Genomic DNA, 19,698 nt, shown 5'->3' with positions numbered 1-19,698 from the left:
AGCCTCATCCTGCTTTGGTGCCAGGATGTTTAATCACATGGATTGCCAGTATTGTCCAGAGGTTGGGTTTTGCAAATGGATTGGAGACAGACATCTCAGCATTGAAAGGCTTTGAAAGAAACACGCTCTGACTTGGGCATTCCCTTGGGCTTGGGATGGTTTCTGACCCCTTAGCTTGGAAAACCTCCAGCCCACAAGGAAACAGCACCTGTTTTATCCAGGACAGACATTCCCCAGGTGCCTCTGAACACGCTTTGGAATGAAATGAAGGCTGTTGGATGATGCAGCACAGATAAATCAGTGTTTTACCTATCAGAAAACACCCACCTCCTTCTTTATAAGTGCTGTTAGCATCCCTGCTTCTGAAGTAAGGACCTTGCAGAGGACTAAGGCAGCGCTATCTCAGGTAACAGCAAACCCTATAACCTTTTATCCTATGGTTTTAATCCCATTAAAGAGAAAACAAGGGGCTGTAAACCTACTTTTCCCCTTCCTCCTTCACCTCTTGCCTTACTCTAAAGCAGGAGCTGCTTCTGGCCTCCAGATGTCAAAGCCACAAGCTCTTCCCCTTCTGCTATTTTTGCCTCACGCTTTGATCTCTTGTAACGGCTGCTTAGGGAAGCAGGAGGAGGCACACGGGGCTGTGGATGCCCCCTAAGCCCACAGGGCTTTGCCCCCTTGCTTCCCTTTGTCCTTCCTATGGGTGGGAGGGAAACGCATCCAAAAGGTGGGGTGCAAAGCAGGGAGTGAGGCGAGGGAATGGCAGTGGGAAGGGGTAGGCAGCAGGGCTGGGAGAAGGCAAAGAGGGAAGGGAGATGGGAAGCAAGGGTGGGCAGGGCTGAGCAGAAGGGCTGGAGGGCACCTGCCTGTGGACTCCGAGTTGGAATGGGTCTTGTGTGGAGTGGGAAGGAGTTTTTCCCTTATGGCACATAGCTCTGAGACAAAGTGGGATGCAGGACCTCATAGCAAGACCATCTCGAGCCATGGGGGCAGTGCAGAAGACAGCACTCAATAGCCACCGCCTGCCTTTCCTCCATCCTAAAGAAACCTCACCTGCTCCAGGGACATCTGATTGCCCTGGACTTTCCTTTTCACTGTGCTGAGGGTTGAACACTAGCATTAAAGGCAGTGGAATGTGCTATATATAGCAGTGTAAGCACGGTGACACATGAATCACTCGCTACCGGAGGGGTGCCTGACCTCCGGGCATCCCCAAAAGAGATGGATTTCCCTTTCAAAGGCAGCTGAGTCATGCCCAGAGCAGTGTCTCTGTTATAATTCACTGCATGATCAATGGGCTGCATCACCCCATAGTGTCTTAGATCGACTAACACCTTGAAACCCACTTCTCTCCACTAAAGACATAAAAATTACATCTTTTTCATGCAAAACCATACAAGGAAAATGAAATTATACTATCAGTGGGACTCATTCCTGGAGCAAAGGAAGCAATATTATAGCTAGGGAGTCAATATACAGTTCAAGAGTCATGAATATCTCCTTTCTCCTTCCCTGCCGATGTTTTATTGCTGTGGTGGGTGACATAAGAAAGCTTTCACAGCACAGCTTAGCTTGCCTTGAGAGACTCACTCAACAACTCCAGGCTGGTAACAGTGCTGAGAGGTCTTGATGCTTTTACTGCCAAAGAAGAAGACAAAGATAAAAACTGGTGGTTTTAAAACCCTATGGGGACAGGGTGGGGGGGAATGGAAACTGATGTTTGTGACCAAAGCAAACTGCATCAGGTATTTGCCCAGTCTCTGCATCCTGCTCGGAGCTTGGGGTGAAGAAATCCTCAGGGCATATTGCATGGACAGAGGTGGGCAATGAGAGTGTAACCCACATAGACAAGCTGCCAAGACTTAGGCAAAGTGCTGGTGAGTTCAACTCCTGGTGCTTCAGTTGGTTTGGAATGACAATAGAGGCTTCATATAGTATGGGAGTGCAAAGCTGGCTTTAAAGCACATCTTTCATAGGGACACCTCTGCCCCTTTACCTTCCAAACAGATCACTGCATTTTAACAGCAAATATCCCCATTAAGGGTGCTCCAGGACAAACTTCTTTACTGTGGACTTCTCCCTTTTGGGGCCAGTGTACAAAACTGCAAGTTCACCTAAGGAGCAGCAAACTTAAGGCCTCCTGTGTCACCCTCACATTGCACAGGGCACCTGAGACTGAAGAAGTGACTTCAGAGCTTTAAGCTGACAGGAATGAATATAAAACCTCAAGTGGGCTCTCTGCTTCATGCAGACCTTATTGAAAGCCTCATTTCTTGCCTAAAGAAGGGTAGTAGCCTGGGATAACACTGCTTCTTTGCCAGGTGATGGGTATTACAGTGTGATGCCCCTTGGCTGCAAAGGGGCTCTCAGCAGCAGCAGTTCACCAACCACTGCCCCAAAACCTAGCTCCATCAGCTCTGTCTGAGCCTCTTAACCCAATCCAGATGTGCCAGCAGGGATCCTGGCACAGGCCAGCTGCCATACCCCCCTTGTGGCCAGCCACACCACTTCCAGGCACTGGGAATGCCTCATGCCTGCACATCTGGGCATCCTTGTTGGCCTCACATAGCACAGGCAGGCTGCACATCAGTGTGGCAGAGGGTTGTTGAGGTGTCCTGAAGCTGGTTATAACCATTCTGCAGGTGACAAAGGCAAACAGCAACAGTGAGCTTGGGAGTTACGCTGGATGAGCTTTAATGTCCCTTCCAACCCTATGGCTCTATTAAACCCAAGCCAGAGCAGATTTTGGCTGCAGAGCACTAAGGTGATTTAGAAGGTAAAACACTTGAGTTTGTGTTGAATTCCCCTTTCCTCCGCTCCCCAGCACCCACCCAGCTGCCTGTTATCCTCCAGCCCTCCCTTGCTCCCAGCCACCATCACCTCATTGCTCATTGTGGCACTGCTCAGGGTGACGACAGGCACGCTCCACACGTGCCGAGGGGCTGCACATCAGAGCCCTCCTTGGCCACCTCCACATCCCTGTAGGAACTCCCCTTCACCTGGAGGGCAAGGGACCGCACATGGGGATGCTCCATCCTCCCAGGCACCCACCACCTACCTTCCCCTGGGGGTTTTGGGGTCATCACAGTGGTGTAAAGCGACTAAACCCATTGACAACAACGTGCAAGCAGGTGTTTCCTATCCACACATACGTGCACTTACACATATACGTATAGCCCTGATGTGGCACTGCAACGCCTGGCTGTTTTCTGTTGAACAGCTTCAGTTTTGCCCCCAGGGCACTAGGGAAAACAAGGCCATGATACACATTACAGATACCACAACAGAAGTCTCCTCTCCTGCAAATACACCGACTCTTTCCCTTGTAAACATATCAAGTTGAGATCAAAATTCCCTCCCTCCAAATGAATTCCTGCATCTCCGCTAGCTGCATATTTGTGGCTGTTTAGTGTTCCCAATTTAGGCATTGGCAGAAACAAAGAAGTAGTGAGTATAAGAACACATATGCTGAGAAATGCAGTGCTGAAGGGTATCCCACCCTTCATTTAAATAGTAGAACTAAAATATCTCATGTGTGTGTGTGTGTGTACACATATGCACATATGTCATGGCACTTAAGCAAACACTGGATCCGCAGACCACTGAGCATTTGCTTCTCCTATGTTCACATTTGGAAAAGTGCTAATGCCTCATGGGAAATGTGGGATGAAATGTAAATATTTTGTTCCAAAGCAACATAGCTTTACCACTGTGCTTCCCTGCCACAATCCTCCCTCACAGCAAACAGCAAGCAATCATGCACCCAGGGCTTCTGCTTTCTCCATGTAGAACTTACTCCTCTGGCCCTTTGAAACAGCTGAACTGGGAGCAGTTTTTTCCCAGGTATGTTTTCAATGCTTTACAAATCATCAGTTCCTATTGCCTGCCTGTTAGGGAAAACAAGCAAAGCTATCCAAGGCAATGGCCAGGGAAACCTTATCACCTTCTAACAGTCTTCCAATAGCTAAAGGGGCTGCAGGAAACCTGGAGAGGGGCTTGGGACAAGGGCCTGTAGGGACAGGCCAAGGGGAATGGCTTGAACCTGCCAGAACAGGGGAGACTGAGATCAGCTCTTAGGCAGAAGCTCTTCCCTGTGAGGGTGCTGAGGCGCTGGCACAGGGTGCCCAGAGAAGCTGTGGCTGCCCCATCCCTGGCAGTGTTCAAGGCCAGGTTGGACACAGGGGCTTGGAGCACCCTGCTCCAGTGGAAGGTGGTCCTGGATGAGCCTTACTGCTGGTGTATGGGATAGCACTCTCCAGTGGGAAGGGTTTGACAACCACAGCCATGAAGCACTGCCTCTGGGCTCCTTACTAGCTGCCTCTGCTCAGTGGGCTTAGCTTAAGCAAGGTGTATGCACAGGAGCACACTAGGAGATAGAGACAGATGACCAAATCAAAGATGATTCAGTGTATACATGTACATTAGACTCACTTTTTGCCAGTGATTCCTGTTCTCCTTAGGTGGAGGCAACACCATGTGGTTGCTTGCCATATCCTTCAGTCAGCATTGATGGGAAGGGTGGCTTCTCCTGGACAGCCAGCAATCTCTCAGGATGAGGGTACTCCCAGGCCATAGAGGGTTAAAAGGCTTGGGGGGAATATGTGCTCAGAGGATGAATTTATGAACCTTAATAAAGCTGCTGGGAGAGGAAAGATAATCAGGGCAAACTGAAAACTGCTTCAGCATTTGCAGTCCTCCACCTCCTGTCCTAGAGGCAGGCAGACATTCCCCCCTCCTGTCCTGCCAAGAAAAGGAATGGCTGTAAAACTGCTGATATCATTTTCAGTTCCTTCCCCCACTATGAACCTGCAAACCTCATCCCTGCTTCCCTCTCCAAGAGTAGGGAACGGTTCGGGTTAAATGAGCGTGGAAGTTGGAAAGCCTGGAATTGGAATCATTTCCCTGCTGGCCTTCCAGGGGCTCTGACAAAGGGGAAAAGCCCCCAGGCACAACCGGAGAACAAGATCTCCTGCCAGAGCTTCTTCCACTTACACCTCCCAATGCTTCACCTCATGGGGTCTGCTTTAGCACTTAGGTGGTGGGGCAGAGCCAGGGAGAAGGTTGGTTTTCTCTCCTTCAGCTTTTGTAGATGGAAGATGGTGGCACTTTATGAGCACAACCCTAATGCTTGCACATTTCAGGCTTCAATATGCTTTAAGATAGGATTGGGAAGCCCAAAGGAACCAAAGGATGATAAGCACAGTTATGCTTCAAAAGGCAGATGTAGGTTTCCAAGAAGCAAGCATGAGGAGGAAGGGATGACATGAGGAAGGGAATGCACAGGGGGATGCAAGGCATCCACAGAAGGAAGCAAGGTCTGTTCCCCTGATCACACACATAAACTGAGCTGATTCAAGGAGCAGTGCAGCTACAGAGATCATAGATTCATAGACTGGTTTGGATTGGAAAGGACCTTAAGATCTTAAGACAGCCCTTTCCCCTGTCTTAGCAGGGCTACATGGTCTCTGCACTGCCACAAGGAGCCTGCAGCAGAGGTGTGTGTAGGACCCAGGCTTCATAAGCACAACTCTGCCTGTTAAGCACCAAACCAGCCTCTCTCCAGATGAATAGGAGGCAATTCCAGCACTCTGGCAGAACTGCTTGGAGAGAGGCAACAGAGCCCCAAGGCTACCCCTAAATCTGTCACATAACACGTCCTCCTTCCCTTAGCACTCACATATTGATATTGTTGGGGGAAAGAAACCAAAAGCAGCCCTGGCTGTCCCTGTAGGTCCCAGAGGAAATGGTTTTATAGGACTCTGGTGGATGCAGAAAATAACTTCCACTTAACGGCAGGCGCTGGCTCAGCATTTGCTGGCCCGAGACAGATCAAACACTTCAGTGCAATTCCCAAGTTATTGGTCCTCCAGCTCAGAGGTTCCCAGCCAAATCTTTATCCTCTGCCTCCAAAACCTGGTTCTACTTTATATTCAGGAATAATATCCCTAAAACCACGTATTTATGACTGAGCAATACTTTCCTCACCTCTGCTAAAGCCCAGCACCCGGCTGGAGTCCAGAACACAGCAGCATCTCTTGCAAAGGTGCAGAGCATTTGTGTCCAGACCCCACAAGCACTTTGGGGTGCTTGAAATTGAAATGGACATTGCATTTGTGAACGCACGCTGCAGAGCTTTAGGAACAGCACCCAAGATGAGAAGAGCACATTAATCTTGGTGGTGAAAACCTTCACGCTTTGGGAAAGGCCATGTGCAGCCTAGAAGAAGGAGAATGGTATGAGGAAATGGGAAATGCACCCAGAGGGAGCTGTGCTACCAGCACCAGCTGGCTCTGCTCATCCTTTGATAAAGTCCCATTTTCTCTCCAAAAGAGAAACTTCACTGAGGGATTTCTTTTTTACCCTCCCCTTCCATGCCCTTTCCTTCTTGTCATAGTTCTGGCATGGTGTAAAGGGGAACAGATGTAGCAGACACAAATGATGGATGAAAGAAGAGAGAAATAGAGGGTAAGAAACCACTCAGCTTCACCAGTGCATCAACCCTTGATTATATCCCCATGCTAAGCTGTCCTCTCCTCCTTCCATCCCCACCCAGTGCACATACCTCACAGTGTTCAAGGGGAGCAAAGCACACACAAAAGCTGTGCTGAAGGGTGAAGGGTTCCCATTATAAAGCTGAGCTCATGTGTTCAATTAAGGAAATGAAGAGGAACCAATTCATCACTTATTCCATGCTAAATTGCTCTTTCCAGCCAATGCCTAGAGAAGCTTTGGAGAAATCGCTGGTCTTGGTTGTCCCAAGCAACATAATCAGCCTCCCAAACAGACATGGCCATTTGTCAAACCCAAGGGAGGGAGAGTTCAGGAATACATCAGTTTTATGCTGATTGCCTGTAGGAGAAAAGAAATAAATGATGTCAATGTCTTCCAAGGTGAGGTTTGAGAAATGTCTGAGTTTCTGTTGTCCAAATCACATTAAAGCCATCCACATCACAATTAAACCACATTTAATCACCTCCCTACCACCAGACTGTTGGCAAGCTGCAAGAAGGGGTCTGCCCCATGCAGGGGGATGAGCCGGGAACCAAGGGGGACCCTGGTGCAGGTGCATCCCACACTAACAGCGTGTGGTGCAGAGCAGCATCCATCAGCAGCCCCAGACAAGGCAAAGGGATGGCCCACACCAGAACCCAGGCAGAGGTCCAACCTGGTATCTGTCTGAGCACATCTATGGTGCAGATCTTGGTGACAGGCACCTTGTGTCCTGCTTCTCCACCACTCTGGCACATGCAAGGGCATGAGACAGGCTTTCTCTGCACTGAGTCTCATTATTACTTTGTTCATGGATGAAAGCTTCTGGAAGTCCACTTCCTGCATCCAGCTGCCATCTATCTGCATCCCTCCCACAGAGCCAGTGGAGTTTATTGTTTTTAACCTACTGTTGGATAATAAGACAGATGTCCACACTGGGTCTTATTTTGAATAGAATTAAACTAGAAACAAATGTATAAGACAGGATGAATGGATGCAGAGTGTGAATGTTCCAGCATGTCTGACTGAAGCAAGAAAGAGCTGCTAGCTCCCATTTTATCTTTTTGAGGGAGATGCTTTTTAGCTGTGAAATGGAATTATCCCAGCAAAGGAGGGGGGTCCTTGAAGTAAGACACGATTCCTGTAGGGAACAGTGAGAAAACATAGCTGAAAGCATAGAGAACACAAGGAAAGAGGTGTTTGCCTATTGCCTCTGCCTCCTAGCGCAGTCCCCAGGGGTGGGCTGAAGCATTCAGATGGGGAACAGGAGAACAGGACAACCCTGTGAGTTAATTCTGGAGGAAGAACATGCTCTTGGATGCCTTTGAAAGGCCATAGGAGTATTGCTGAGGTGGTGCTTGATCAGAGCCCAGAACCACCTGGGGAAAGAAGAGGAAGAAAACAAACCAGGGGGCGAAGCGTAGCAGCAGAGGAAGGTAGGGTAAGATGAAAGGAGAAGGGCAGGCTCAGAGAGCCACTGAGCTGCCTCTGGAGCCAAGAAGCGATCCTGTTGGGTTCTGTTGGGTCTCCCTCCACCATCCCAGCACACGTGTGTGTGTTTGCACAGCTGACTGTCGCTGACCCCGGCTGCTCGGAGCCGTTGGTGGGCTCAAGTGATGCTGGTTCCTTGCTGCCTGGGATGCTCCTGGGGCATCACCAGGGCAGCCCCAAGCCTGTGTGTGGTCAAGGAGCTGCCTTCCCTCCTAGAGCAAGAGATTACAGAGAGCACAGCTGAGGAAGTAAAATGCACCAGGAGGAAGCAAAAGGGGAAGTGGGGAATGGAGCGCTGCAGCTGGCTGGGGCACCAGCGCTAATCGATACAGTCTATTTTGCTTCTTTAAAGCAGACAGCAGTGATGCAGCTGTATTTAATGCCTGTCCCAGTAGTCCATGCTTTCTGAAGCTGAATAAGGCAAGCAGATCACCCCAGCCTACCCCAGGCTAGTAAAAGCAGGACAGAGGCAAGTCATGCCACAGGAATGAAGCATTTGTCACCCCATCCATCACCTTTTCATCAGGGACTGCAGTGATAAGACAAGAGTGATGGGTTTAAACTGAAACAGGGTGAGTTCAGGTTGGATATAAGGAAGAAGTGAGTGGAAGGTGGCAGGGGGTTGGAACTGGATGAGCTTTAAGGTCCTTTCCAACCCAAATCATTCTATGATCTCTTGCATACAGGACTGGGCACTGCCATTGCAGGAGAAACATCCAATAGTGGTACATGTCTACATCTATTCCCAGCTCTCCTACTAGCTTCTGACTGCCTGGGGGTTTTGATCAGGAGGTGTTGCTAGTATTTAAGCCACTGTTCAGAGAAGAGCAGAGCCCAGGCATCACCTTTTTACCAGCTACTGTGAAAATCCCCATCTCAGTCTCCACTTTGGAGCTGATGGGTCCAAATCTCAGCAGCATTCATTCACTGTTGCTTATTTCATTGGCAGGAACTGATGCAGCAAAGCAGGACGTGCTGGAGGACTCCAAACATCATTACATACCTCTGCAGACCAGTGTTACCCTCTGAGTTCAGAGAAGAGCCAAACTCAGGAGGTCACAGTGTCATCCACAGTGAGGTCCTGTCTGAAACTCCTCTTGCTGTTTGAATTTCCCTTAGCATATTACCCTGCCCTGAGAGCTTTACTTTAGTTGTTAAGTTGGGCATCTTTTTTTGCACTATTTTAGTGCACTGTTCTAGAATATGTTTCTGATTTTGGCCATCATCATCTTCTAATTATTCATATTTTCCTTCAACACCAATAGCCATTTAATTCAATCTTCCTCTCTTTCAGAAGCATCTTCTCATAACACTGCCCTAGTACTGCTCTAAATCCATGAAATACAAACTTGGAGAAGCAGGAGTTTTGACTTAAGGGAAGCACCTTGAAATCCCATCCCTGTGTATGCTGTGTATCATAAATGCCTTCTCTTCCTCTTCCATGAAACAGGAGGTCCCCCCATAACATGTCCCTGATAGGACACAGGGTGATCCCCAGAAACTCAGAAGGCTAAAAACCCAGTTTATCTCCCTGGAAAGCTGGAATCTGGCAGCCTGCTGCAGTGGGACAGAGCAGAAGGGACCTCCTGATCTGAACAAGTCTCCCCCCCATTTTGGACCAGCTAAGGATTTACCTCTGTGGCCCCAGGAACCAAGAGAAGTCCAGAGGTCCCAGCAATGAAAGAACAAGAAGGGACGTGCTCACCAGAACAAGAGAAGATAATAAAAGGCTGGAAGAGGAATAGGTTTTCCTGAGCTTGACAAATATCCCACATTCCTTCCTTTTCTCTTTGGGATTGAACTCAACATGACCCAGAGAATGCACCATGTTAAAATCCACTGTCTTCTACTGCTAGCAAAGAAATAACACCCAAGAAACAGCAGGCTTAGCTAAACTGAAGGCTGTCTAATCTGGTCTCCCTATGCCTTACAATGTGATGATGAGGTTCCTCATACCCTCAGGCCCTTGATGTACTTTGGATGGTGCTCAGGCTCCATCCAAACCCCATGAGGCTCTCAGGACAATGACACTCCACTGCATGAGGAGTGTTTGCATGGATGTCTGCATTCACCATGGCTTCAATGCCATATAACTTGGGTCAGCAGCACAGGAAATCGCTGCTGGCCCTTGTATGGACAAAATACAGTGCAGCAGAGAGACAGAAAGGGAAGTTCTGAGTCCCAGCTAAGTAAACCTTAGGATGCAGCTGGCTAGAAACCCCACTCTGAGAGAGAAAGGACCTGCATGAAGGAAGAAGGGGGGAAAAGGGATTCATGCAAGCAAATGCAATACTCATTTCAAGTCAACTACAGCCGAATTCCTCTGTGTGCTCTATCAAACAATGGGAAAATCCACAGCTGGGCAGCCAAGCAAGTAGAAATAAACCTCAGTACAAACATAACAGTCTCCCACACCACCTCTAAGCTTCAAACTATCTACTCATAGAGTGGTTAGGGTTGGAAAGAACCTTAAGAGTTCTTGTTTAAAACTATAATCTTAATCTTCACTAGCTCCTAAATAACCTTATTTAGGTTATTTATATATATATATACATACATATTTATATATTTATAAATAACCTTATTTAGGTTATTTATATATTTAAACCTTTTTTTCTTGTAAGATGGCATTACTGTGTCTCTCCCTCTTCAGCCTTGAGGAGACAGCTCTCACAGAGGTGCTGCAACACTCCCAGTGTATATCTCTCACCAATACCAGAATTCACCATCTTCCCTTCTAAACCTTGAGCCTCTTCTCTGAATGGCATAAGACACTTGTCAAGCAAAAAAGTATCAAAGGAGCAAAGTGATGTGTTATTCCCAACAGGAGAGTACTTCAGAGCAGGGGGAAGCAATGGATGCTATTAGAGAAGGTAGCTGATGGGGACCCAGGCAAAAGCTTCCCAAAGGATCTGCCTTAGTGGCTTTTCCCACAGGATTACACAACTCAGCACATTAAACCCAAGGAAATATCACAGCTTGCCTTCAGGCATCCCACTCCCTGATGATATGTTAAGGTACCAAAGGAAAGCTTCATTTGGACACCTGGGGTCCAACACAAGGCACGTTGAAAGCAAAAGGAAAGCTCTTGCATTTGGGCAAGTTCCAGTAACAGAATAACCAAGGCTCCAGGCACATTGCCTCAAGAAATGCCAGTGGATAAGACATACTTGGTGTTGACCACTGGAAGCTCTGGTACCCATGTAGTAGCAAAGAACAAATGGAGAGAATTTATAGTGTCATAGGCTGAACTTGGAACTGAGCTTCAACATGGCTTCAACCACATGCAATTAGCTCAATTAAAGGATTTTTTGCCTTTTCAGGGCCTGGTTAAGTCCTGCCTGCATTTTAATGGGGAGAATAAACTTATGTTGCCAGCAGATGTTGCCACTCGTGCAGCAGGGTGTAGTTTGGGGCCACGTATGCTTGGAGAAGTTGCGTGCTCAGGCTATTAGCAAAGGCAGGGAAAAGGTTCGCCCTAAAGATGAAACGCATTAAAGAAGCTCACATGCTTTCTGCTCATGCTGTGCCAGGCAGCAGTAAATGTGACCAGCTGAATCTGCATCCAAGAAAGAAAAGCAGGGATTTGGGGCAGGGGGACACACACACAACTGCTGGAATCCAGGATTCTTTAAGGAGAAAACAAAACCTGGAAACATTTGCCGAGCGAAACCAGACTTTGGTGATTAGTTTGTAATTAGGCATGGTTGAAGGGACAGCAAAACTCCACTATTTAAATGTGCTTACTCAGTTGTTTGTTGCTAATGGTGATGCTTAATGGGAAAGAAAAGGAAGCAATGCGTAGAACTGACATACAGTGCTTGCCCTCTGCATTAGTCAACCACAGTCTTATCGCTATGGGCCTTGTGTGGAGCTGGAGGATTATGAAATACATTGCCCTGTAAGCCTCCATCCCTGTTGCTGGCATGGAAAGCAAAAAAAAAGCACATTTCTTTCTCATTTTCTTTAATACCTACATATAAGAATGATTCTGGGATGCTCTGAAATGGCTTTCTACAGCTTTGAAGCTCTGCCTTCAATCTGAAAGAGATCGCAGGAAGCCCAAGTATGTTTGTGAGCAACAAAACTTGTGCCTTGACAAGCTCAAAGCAGGATGCAAGGACTCAAGCTTCCCTTAATGCTACCCCCTGTCAGCCTTGTCTGTGACTATCCAAGGAAAACTATTCTGCAGACTCCCCAGCTGGGAAAAGGTGTCACACTGCTCTGTACATCTCCTCTGGTCATCCAGAACAACTGCATGGATAAAAAGGTTGTGAGCTTTTCCTTATTGGCAAGGATAAAATCAACACTTCCTATTGGTAAGCTCTTGAGTTCTGTGCTCAAGCAGCAATGACAAGCCAACAGCACCCTGCACAGCAAACATCTGCAACCACCAAATGTACCAGCTTAGACAACAGTCGTGTAGGTTTAGGAGGTGACAGGTTTTCTGATGTCCATCAGTGATTTAGGGACATTCCCCTGACACCTAAGATGCCGAAGTACAGAAGCCACCCAAGCTGTGAACAAATATCATGGGTGGGCACTGAAACATCCAAGGCAATGAGACCTTTTGAGCTCCTTCCTAAACATGAAGCATCACACATAGAGCTCCTTTGTGTTACCCAAGACAGCAGCACTGGCAGATGGGACAGAGGTCACATCTGGAGCAGCACTGCGAGACTTAGAAGCCTAACTCAGGACAGGTTTGGGGCTCCCTGGAGAAAATGGATGTTGGGAGAAATGCTGCAAGAGCCCTTCAAGACTTACTGGGACAGCAGCTGCTGAGTGCAGGAGCAGCAGTGGCTTTGTTTGTCCTTACCCAAGGCACAGGGTTTCCTGCTGGGGTGGCTGTTGCACCAGGGATGCTCCATCTTTCTGAAGGGTTCCAGACCCATCCTGGCTTGTCAGAAAGATCCCGTTCAGGCTGTAACTGCCAAAGGGGCATTCTGACAGCACTGGCATTAGCTGGATTTATACTGCAGCTTTATCTGTTGCCTGCAATTCTAATTTGTGCTTCATAGGCCATAAAACTCCCAAGTTTTCCAGGCAGAGGGAAAAAAAAGAAGTGACGATTGACTGTTACTGCTGCTTCTTTTTTTTCCACTAGAGCTGTTCCTTATGCAGTTGTAACCAAACAGTAACCAAACACACTGCCTAATGGCCAGTGCTGTTTATTCCAAACCAGGATGGATTTCCCATTTGTAATTCGAAAACCATAGGGTGCAACTCTCCTCGCTTGGCATAAAGTGTGGTCCAGCTCCTAGGACACAGAGGCGGTCCTGCCTGAAGAAGGATCCATGAGAAATAAACTGGGGTGAATGATGGTTTTTAAAGGCATGTCCAGCCTAAGCTGCAAACCAGCCGTTTGTTTCCCAAAGTGAGTACTTATTAGACTCTATGCAGTTAAATCCTTTTTATTCTCACTTAAAAGTCCATTATCTTACCCCCATGCAGTTATGGGCTTCCATTTAGACTTGAATTCGGGTTTTGAAACAAGCTTCATCGCTACCAAACCCAAAAGAAAACAGAATTACAGAGAACTGTTAGCCTGGGTTGTTTCATGTGAGACATAGAATAAAATCAGAACAAACTCACTATCAATCACACTGAAATCTGGCTGCCCATACTGAGCACTGCTTCTGCTTTCCTCTATGGGAGTGTTATCAGACCACCCAACCCACCACATGCCAAGGATGCTGAGTTTCACCTCCTGAAATGCTGCAGTTTGGGGATGAGGAACAAAGTCCCTCTCCCTTCTTATGGAGCAGATGCAAGCATCTTAAAGCTTACAAAGTAGTTGCAAAGGCTCAGGAACCAAAAGGAAAGGAGAAGGGGAGGAGTTCTTCTGTATTCCTCTGATTTCTGAAAGCCTGGAAAACACTGCCATCCTTACCTTGCAGAGTAATGTCATTGTGGGAGAAAGCATCCAGGCTCTGGAGTAGTATTTAGTGCAGGTAAGATCTGGGGTTGGGGTTTGCATGTCAAGAAAGGTGTGGAACAACGCAAAGGTGCAAACCAAGGCTCGGGAGAAGAAAGCCATCATCTCACACAGTGGTACCTGCAATCCAGCTATGGGAAAGACCCTGTGGAAAGGAGGAGCTCAGTAGGTGTAAGAGGATGTAAGGGATTTAGAGGGAAGCTTTCTCCTGAGGAACACCAAGAACTGGAATAAAAGGCGTGAGAAGAGGGTGGGTTTACTGGGGAGGAGGTTCAGTGCACATCCCTGGGAATAGGTTAGATGAGGAATGCAGCAAGTGCGCAGGCTGGGGTGGGATGGACTGGGCAGAAGCACAAGCTCCAGCCCAGGCATGGCTCAGGGGAGCACAAAGCATTTTGGCAAGGGGGCCCTCCCCGAGAGCCAAAGGGCAGAGCAGGGAAGCTTCCTTGCAGCCCAATTACCTCGGCAGCAATCTAAGAGATATTCCCATTGCCTGCGAAGCCATGTGCCAAGTCTGGTATTTGTTTGTGTCTGTGTTTATTTCTCAGAGAGTTTCTTTCTCTGCACCCCAGGGAACTGGCTGGATGCAAGCTCCGGCCTTCTCATGGAATGAGAATTAACTCCTGGATCTTGGCAGCACCAGGAGGAGAGCAGCTCCTGCTGAATCGCAGCCCGGCAAAAGTCCCACAAGCAAAGGCTGCGTGCTTCCTATCTGTCAGGAGACCCAAAATCCCCCAGACTGACAGGTTCCTGTCCCATGGCATTGTGCTGCAGAGGGGAGCTTGCTGTGCTCCCACTACAGACAGCATCATCCAGGCTGCTGTGAACTTGAAGGGCCCATGATTCCCAGCCCCTTATCAAATCTGAAGGTGAATAGGGGAGCAAGAAACAAGAGTGCAAGGCGCAGTGCTGGCTCAGACACTGAAATGAAATGATTTGCCCAAGCCCAGTTTTCCACTGGGCTTTTACATTCCTTAAGTAATTAAGATCTTCTGGTACAAATTGGTTTTGCTTCTCCCCTGCACCACGCCAACGTGTACAAAGGGAGGCTCTGACCCATCCATACAGAGGATACTTCTGTTTGAAGATAGGGTGAGTAATGGCTGAAACACATCAGGACTTCAACGTTTTGGGGTAGTTTCTCCCATCCCCCAGTGGGGATGCACCAACGTCAGCGCTTCGGGAAATGAATCGCTGCTCTTGGACTTCCTGCATCCCTGCATCACGCATTCCTGCCCGTGGTGAATCACACACAGCAGACATGGCACTTGCCCACAGCCATCCCGCTTGAACCTGGGGAAGTCTGGGCAGGGATGGGACTGGGGGGAAAAGTGACGTGAAGGGAAAAACCCGAGTCACTGAGAAAACAGGTCTGGAGGATCCCAGGCTCATGGGACCTAAGCGTTGCACATGCCTGAGCCACGTTAAGCCAGAGAACTTCCTGCTCTATCCACTTTCTTGTTGCTGGCTATGGAGAAGGAAAATAGGCAGCATTAGACCCTTCAAAGACAAAATTCCAATGCACTGATGCACCTTATCATGGCCTTCCAATACCTTAAAGGGGCCTACAAGAAATCTGGAGAGAGGCTTTGAACAAGGGCCTGTAGGGACAGGATAAGGGGAATGGCTTTAACCTGCCAGAACAGGGGAGACTGAGCTGAGCTCTTAGGCAGAAGCTGTTCCCTGTGAGGGTGCTGAGGCGCTGGCACAGGGTGCCCAGAGAAGCTGTGGCTGCCCCATCCCTGGCAGTGTTCAAGGCCAGGTTGGACACAGGGGCTTGGAGCACCCTGCTCTAGTGGAAGGTGTCCCTGCCCATGGCAAGGAGTTGGAACTGGAGGAACTTCAAAGTCCTTTCCAACCCAAACCAGTCTGATCCTAAGGAACATCAGGGTTATCTTCTTGCAAACAGCAGATCCTAGAGGGAGGAGTGGGGCTGTAGACTTGAAATGCCAACTGCTCAGAGGCCAAACAGGCACATGAGCAGCCAGGGCTGCTTAGCCAGCTCCATCTAGTAGCCTAAACCTCATTTTAAAGAGAGATGGTCTCTGGAAGAATACAAGATCCATCTGATATGTAATCTAATCTTCTAATGACATTCATGGCATATAAACTGTTTTCCATGGAAACCTATCTGCAGGATGATATGCACACCAGATGCCTTGACTTAATTAGCCCATATAATAGCCTTAGTTATGTTTAAACATCTGACCCATGCTTAACAAGACCGGGTACTTCAAAGCCGGGTGAATCATTTTTCATACCAGGGAAAAGCAACATCAGCAGAGCCAAATTTACAGCGGACATCCACTGGTGTCCTGTTTGTACCAGCTTCACTGACCTTGGCAATGAACGTGCCACCTACTTAAGTCCTTTCTTTCAAACAGCAGGATGGTGTTGTCCAAATTCCTACTGGATCCTGAAGAGGATCCCATGTGAAAGTACATCCAGCCGAGGCTGCGCAGCCAATCTGTGCTGGTTTGGAGTGAAGTGATGCATACTCACCATGGTTCTGCAGCATTTTAAATGCTCTCTGCGAGGAAGCAAACACAAACCTGCAGCAGTTCACACCAGCACAGAGCTCCTTTCACTGCTATGGAAGTCTAAATGCACAAGTAACTTCTAACTGTCCTACTTTTTGTCTTTTGATAGCATAGCATTATGCGATTCATATTTATCTGCACCTCATTCCCTTTGGCCTCTCTTGATGTGTAGACACACACATAGGGTGAAGGGGAATAAAGTTCATGCATCAGCAATGGGAACAGTAAAACTTCCTAGCATTGTTTGCATTGGCACAATGGGCTTTGCTGACATTTTGGCATCACTTACAGTCTACAATGCATTAAATAAGTAGGGTTATCACTACACTGAAAGCTTATGGACTAATCCCAAAGTTCACTGAACACCCAGCAAGAGGGACCAGACACTGTCTCAGGCTACTGATTTAAATGTGATTCTCAACCTCAAGATTTCACAGCTGGCCTTTAGGTTACAGCTCTGAACGATGAATGATTTGGACGGGACACTGTTGTATTGTTTCACAAAGGCCATAAATCTAACACTGCCAAGTCCATCAAGTCCAAGGTGCCACCTCCAGCCTCGTGGTAGCCACCAACTAAGGCAAAGAGGAACTTCTGCTTTGATGCTTTGGCTTTAAGAAAGTTTGTACTACTGGAGGCAGGTAATTATAGGGACTGATGTTAGTAGTGGAGCTAGGCTAATTGGAAACTTCTGCTTTCCTAAGTAGCATTTATAGGAGGCTTTATGGGTTGCTTTGAGGAAGGTAAGGACTTGAACACCTTTAAACAACAAGAAAATCTTACAATACAGAAGCAAAATTCCTTTTCAGCTTGACAAGATGTATCTGGAGGTGCACATCCAAGTGCTAGTGTTGAGATGTGAGGGAAATCACTGTTAGATAGCCACAAAGGTTTAAAGACTGCAGCATCTTGAGACTGAACCAGGCTTTCCATGCCCCAAGCTTTGGCCTGCCCAGCAAGGAAGTGCTGCTTAGAGATGCCACCAGCATATCACCAAGTCATCAGTCATTTGTGCAGGATAGCACCAAGCTAACATGCCCTGGACTGCTCTTCAGAGCATCTACCTATGAGTCTTGGTGATGTCCAAGAAAGCTCTGAAAACATGCTTGGGATCTACTACAGCATCCAGCCTTTAAGGTCATCCTAAGATGAGGGAGGAACAAAGCAAAAGAGCTCTCATTTGAAAGAAAATAATGATTTAAACATATTTGTTTGATGTAGGTTCCATGTGAGACCAAGCTGCAGCTATCATTAGTCATTTGAAGACATGAATCAAAACATCAAATCAAATGCTGCATCTACTGCATATAATGTAATAGAATAATGTGGATATGAATAAACATAAAACCTCCAGAAGATGCTTACATACTGATATGAAATGCTCAAACTCCTGAAGTTTTCCCAAATTAAGACTTGCTGGTATAAACTATGTTCTGTGGGGAATGAAATAAGGGATGATTCTATCATGGCATTCCAACTGCAAACAAAAGCAGGCTCACAAAGGCCAGAAATACCCCCACAAAACCAGCACCAGCCACAAAAGCCATCACCCCACTAACTGTGCCTCCTGAATCTTCCGTGCCTCCAACCAGCACCACAGCTCGTGATGCTGTGAGAGACACCACGCCATGGAGCTAACAGCCCTCAGTGCTTTTAAAGCAATTCCTTCATTTAACTTCCCATTTATGAAGGCATTTTCCCATCTTTCAACTCCCATTTGCTCTGAGGAAAGGCAGACCCTGCTTTGCAAAATGTTAAATAAATGCATGTCGCCAAATCATTAGAATTAAAGGCAAGTGCAGAGTTGGCCAAGAGAATCATGGCTGGGAACCAGCTCCCAGAATTCCCTGAGCAGCTTTCAGATGGTTGTGGCAAGATGCCATGCGAGAACCTCACTTCACCCTGGTATGTTTGGAAAGGTTAGAGAAAGCCTGTGCCATGGGGAAGGGACTGTGTACAGATCATACATCATCCTGCTACCATCCAGGGACTGGCTCAAGACATGAATCAACCACCATGGTTGTCCTGCTGCACCTAACCCATCTTGGCTTTATTCTTCTCTCTTGTCTTCCTAATGACAAAAGCATCCTATGGAAGTATTTGGGGATGCTTGGTGCTGAGGCTCACACGTACACACTACCTACCACTGCTCCCTTCTCATATGAAGCTTTTAGACCAATTTTACTTGTGGTGCGTTACAGCCTTCACTGAACATACATTTGATGGAAAATGTGAACTTCCAGCATTTTACCTGTAGATTTTGCCCAAAAAAGCTGTGGCTGCCCCATCCCTGGCAGTGTTCAAGGCCAGGCTGGACACAGGGGCTTGGAGCAAACTGCCCTAGTGAAAGGTGTCCCTTAAAGATGAGCTTTAAGGTCTCTTCTAACCCAAACCATTCACTGATTCTATGATGTTCACCACTGTGCTGGCACTTTCTTGGTACCTTTCTTGGACTTTTAGTACCTTTGAAGGAGAAAGGTCGTGGCCCACGTGAGCTCCTGGTCAGGCACACTCAGGCTGGCCCATTTTCTGTTGGAAGGGTTCATCGTGCATTTTACAAACACCAGATGCTCAATGCTGGGAAAATAAAGCATACTTTCCAGTAAACAAAAGCAGATTTCATTTGTCTCTGAAGCATAAACAACACAAAAAAAGGAGAAGAGTGAAAAAAGTGCAAACCAGAACAGTACAAATCAGGTTTGGAGGGGGTGGGATGTGCTGAAAGCAGCAGGAAATGTGTGTACCTCGAGCTGGCTTAGTGAGCTCTGCAGTGCAACTGTGCTCTGGGAGGCTGCAGCCTCCTTTTCCCTGTGCAGGGCTGGTGTGGAACCCTGTGTGTACTGCCCTGTCTCAGGCACAACACATGGACCTCTTCTTTTCCTTCCAGGTGGCAGGGACAGAGCTCATCTGGGAGGGAAAAGGGAAGAGAAGCCTGAAGGAGCTGATAGGGAACCAAAATGAAGTTAAACAAGTAGAGGCTTCCCCAGCAGTGGCTGGGGGAGTGGAAGCAAAGCATGCAAGAGGAAATGCTTTGAGACTGCCTGAGATTTACTGCAGCCTCGGTCAGTTCTCATAGCCCAGGGCACATAGTTGAGCATCAGACAGTGCAAGCCAAAGCCTTTCCTCTTCCTTGCTGCTGCAGGGAAGGGAACTCCGCATTAGATGTTAAGATAAGATTAATGAGTGAAGGAAAACGTTGCAATGCCATTATGTAAACCACGGGCAGACTCACCTATGAGC

The sequence above is a fragment of the Melopsittacus undulatus genome, chromosome 8 (assembly GCF_012275295.1).
Source record: "Melopsittacus undulatus isolate bMelUnd1 chromosome 8, bMelUnd1.mat.Z, whole genome shotgun sequence".
NCBI lineage: Eukaryota > Metazoa > Chordata > Aves > Psittaciformes > Psittaculidae > Melopsittacus > Melopsittacus undulatus.
The sequence above is the reverse complement of the archived record's forward strand: the minus strand, read 5'-3'. Positions refer to the sequence as shown.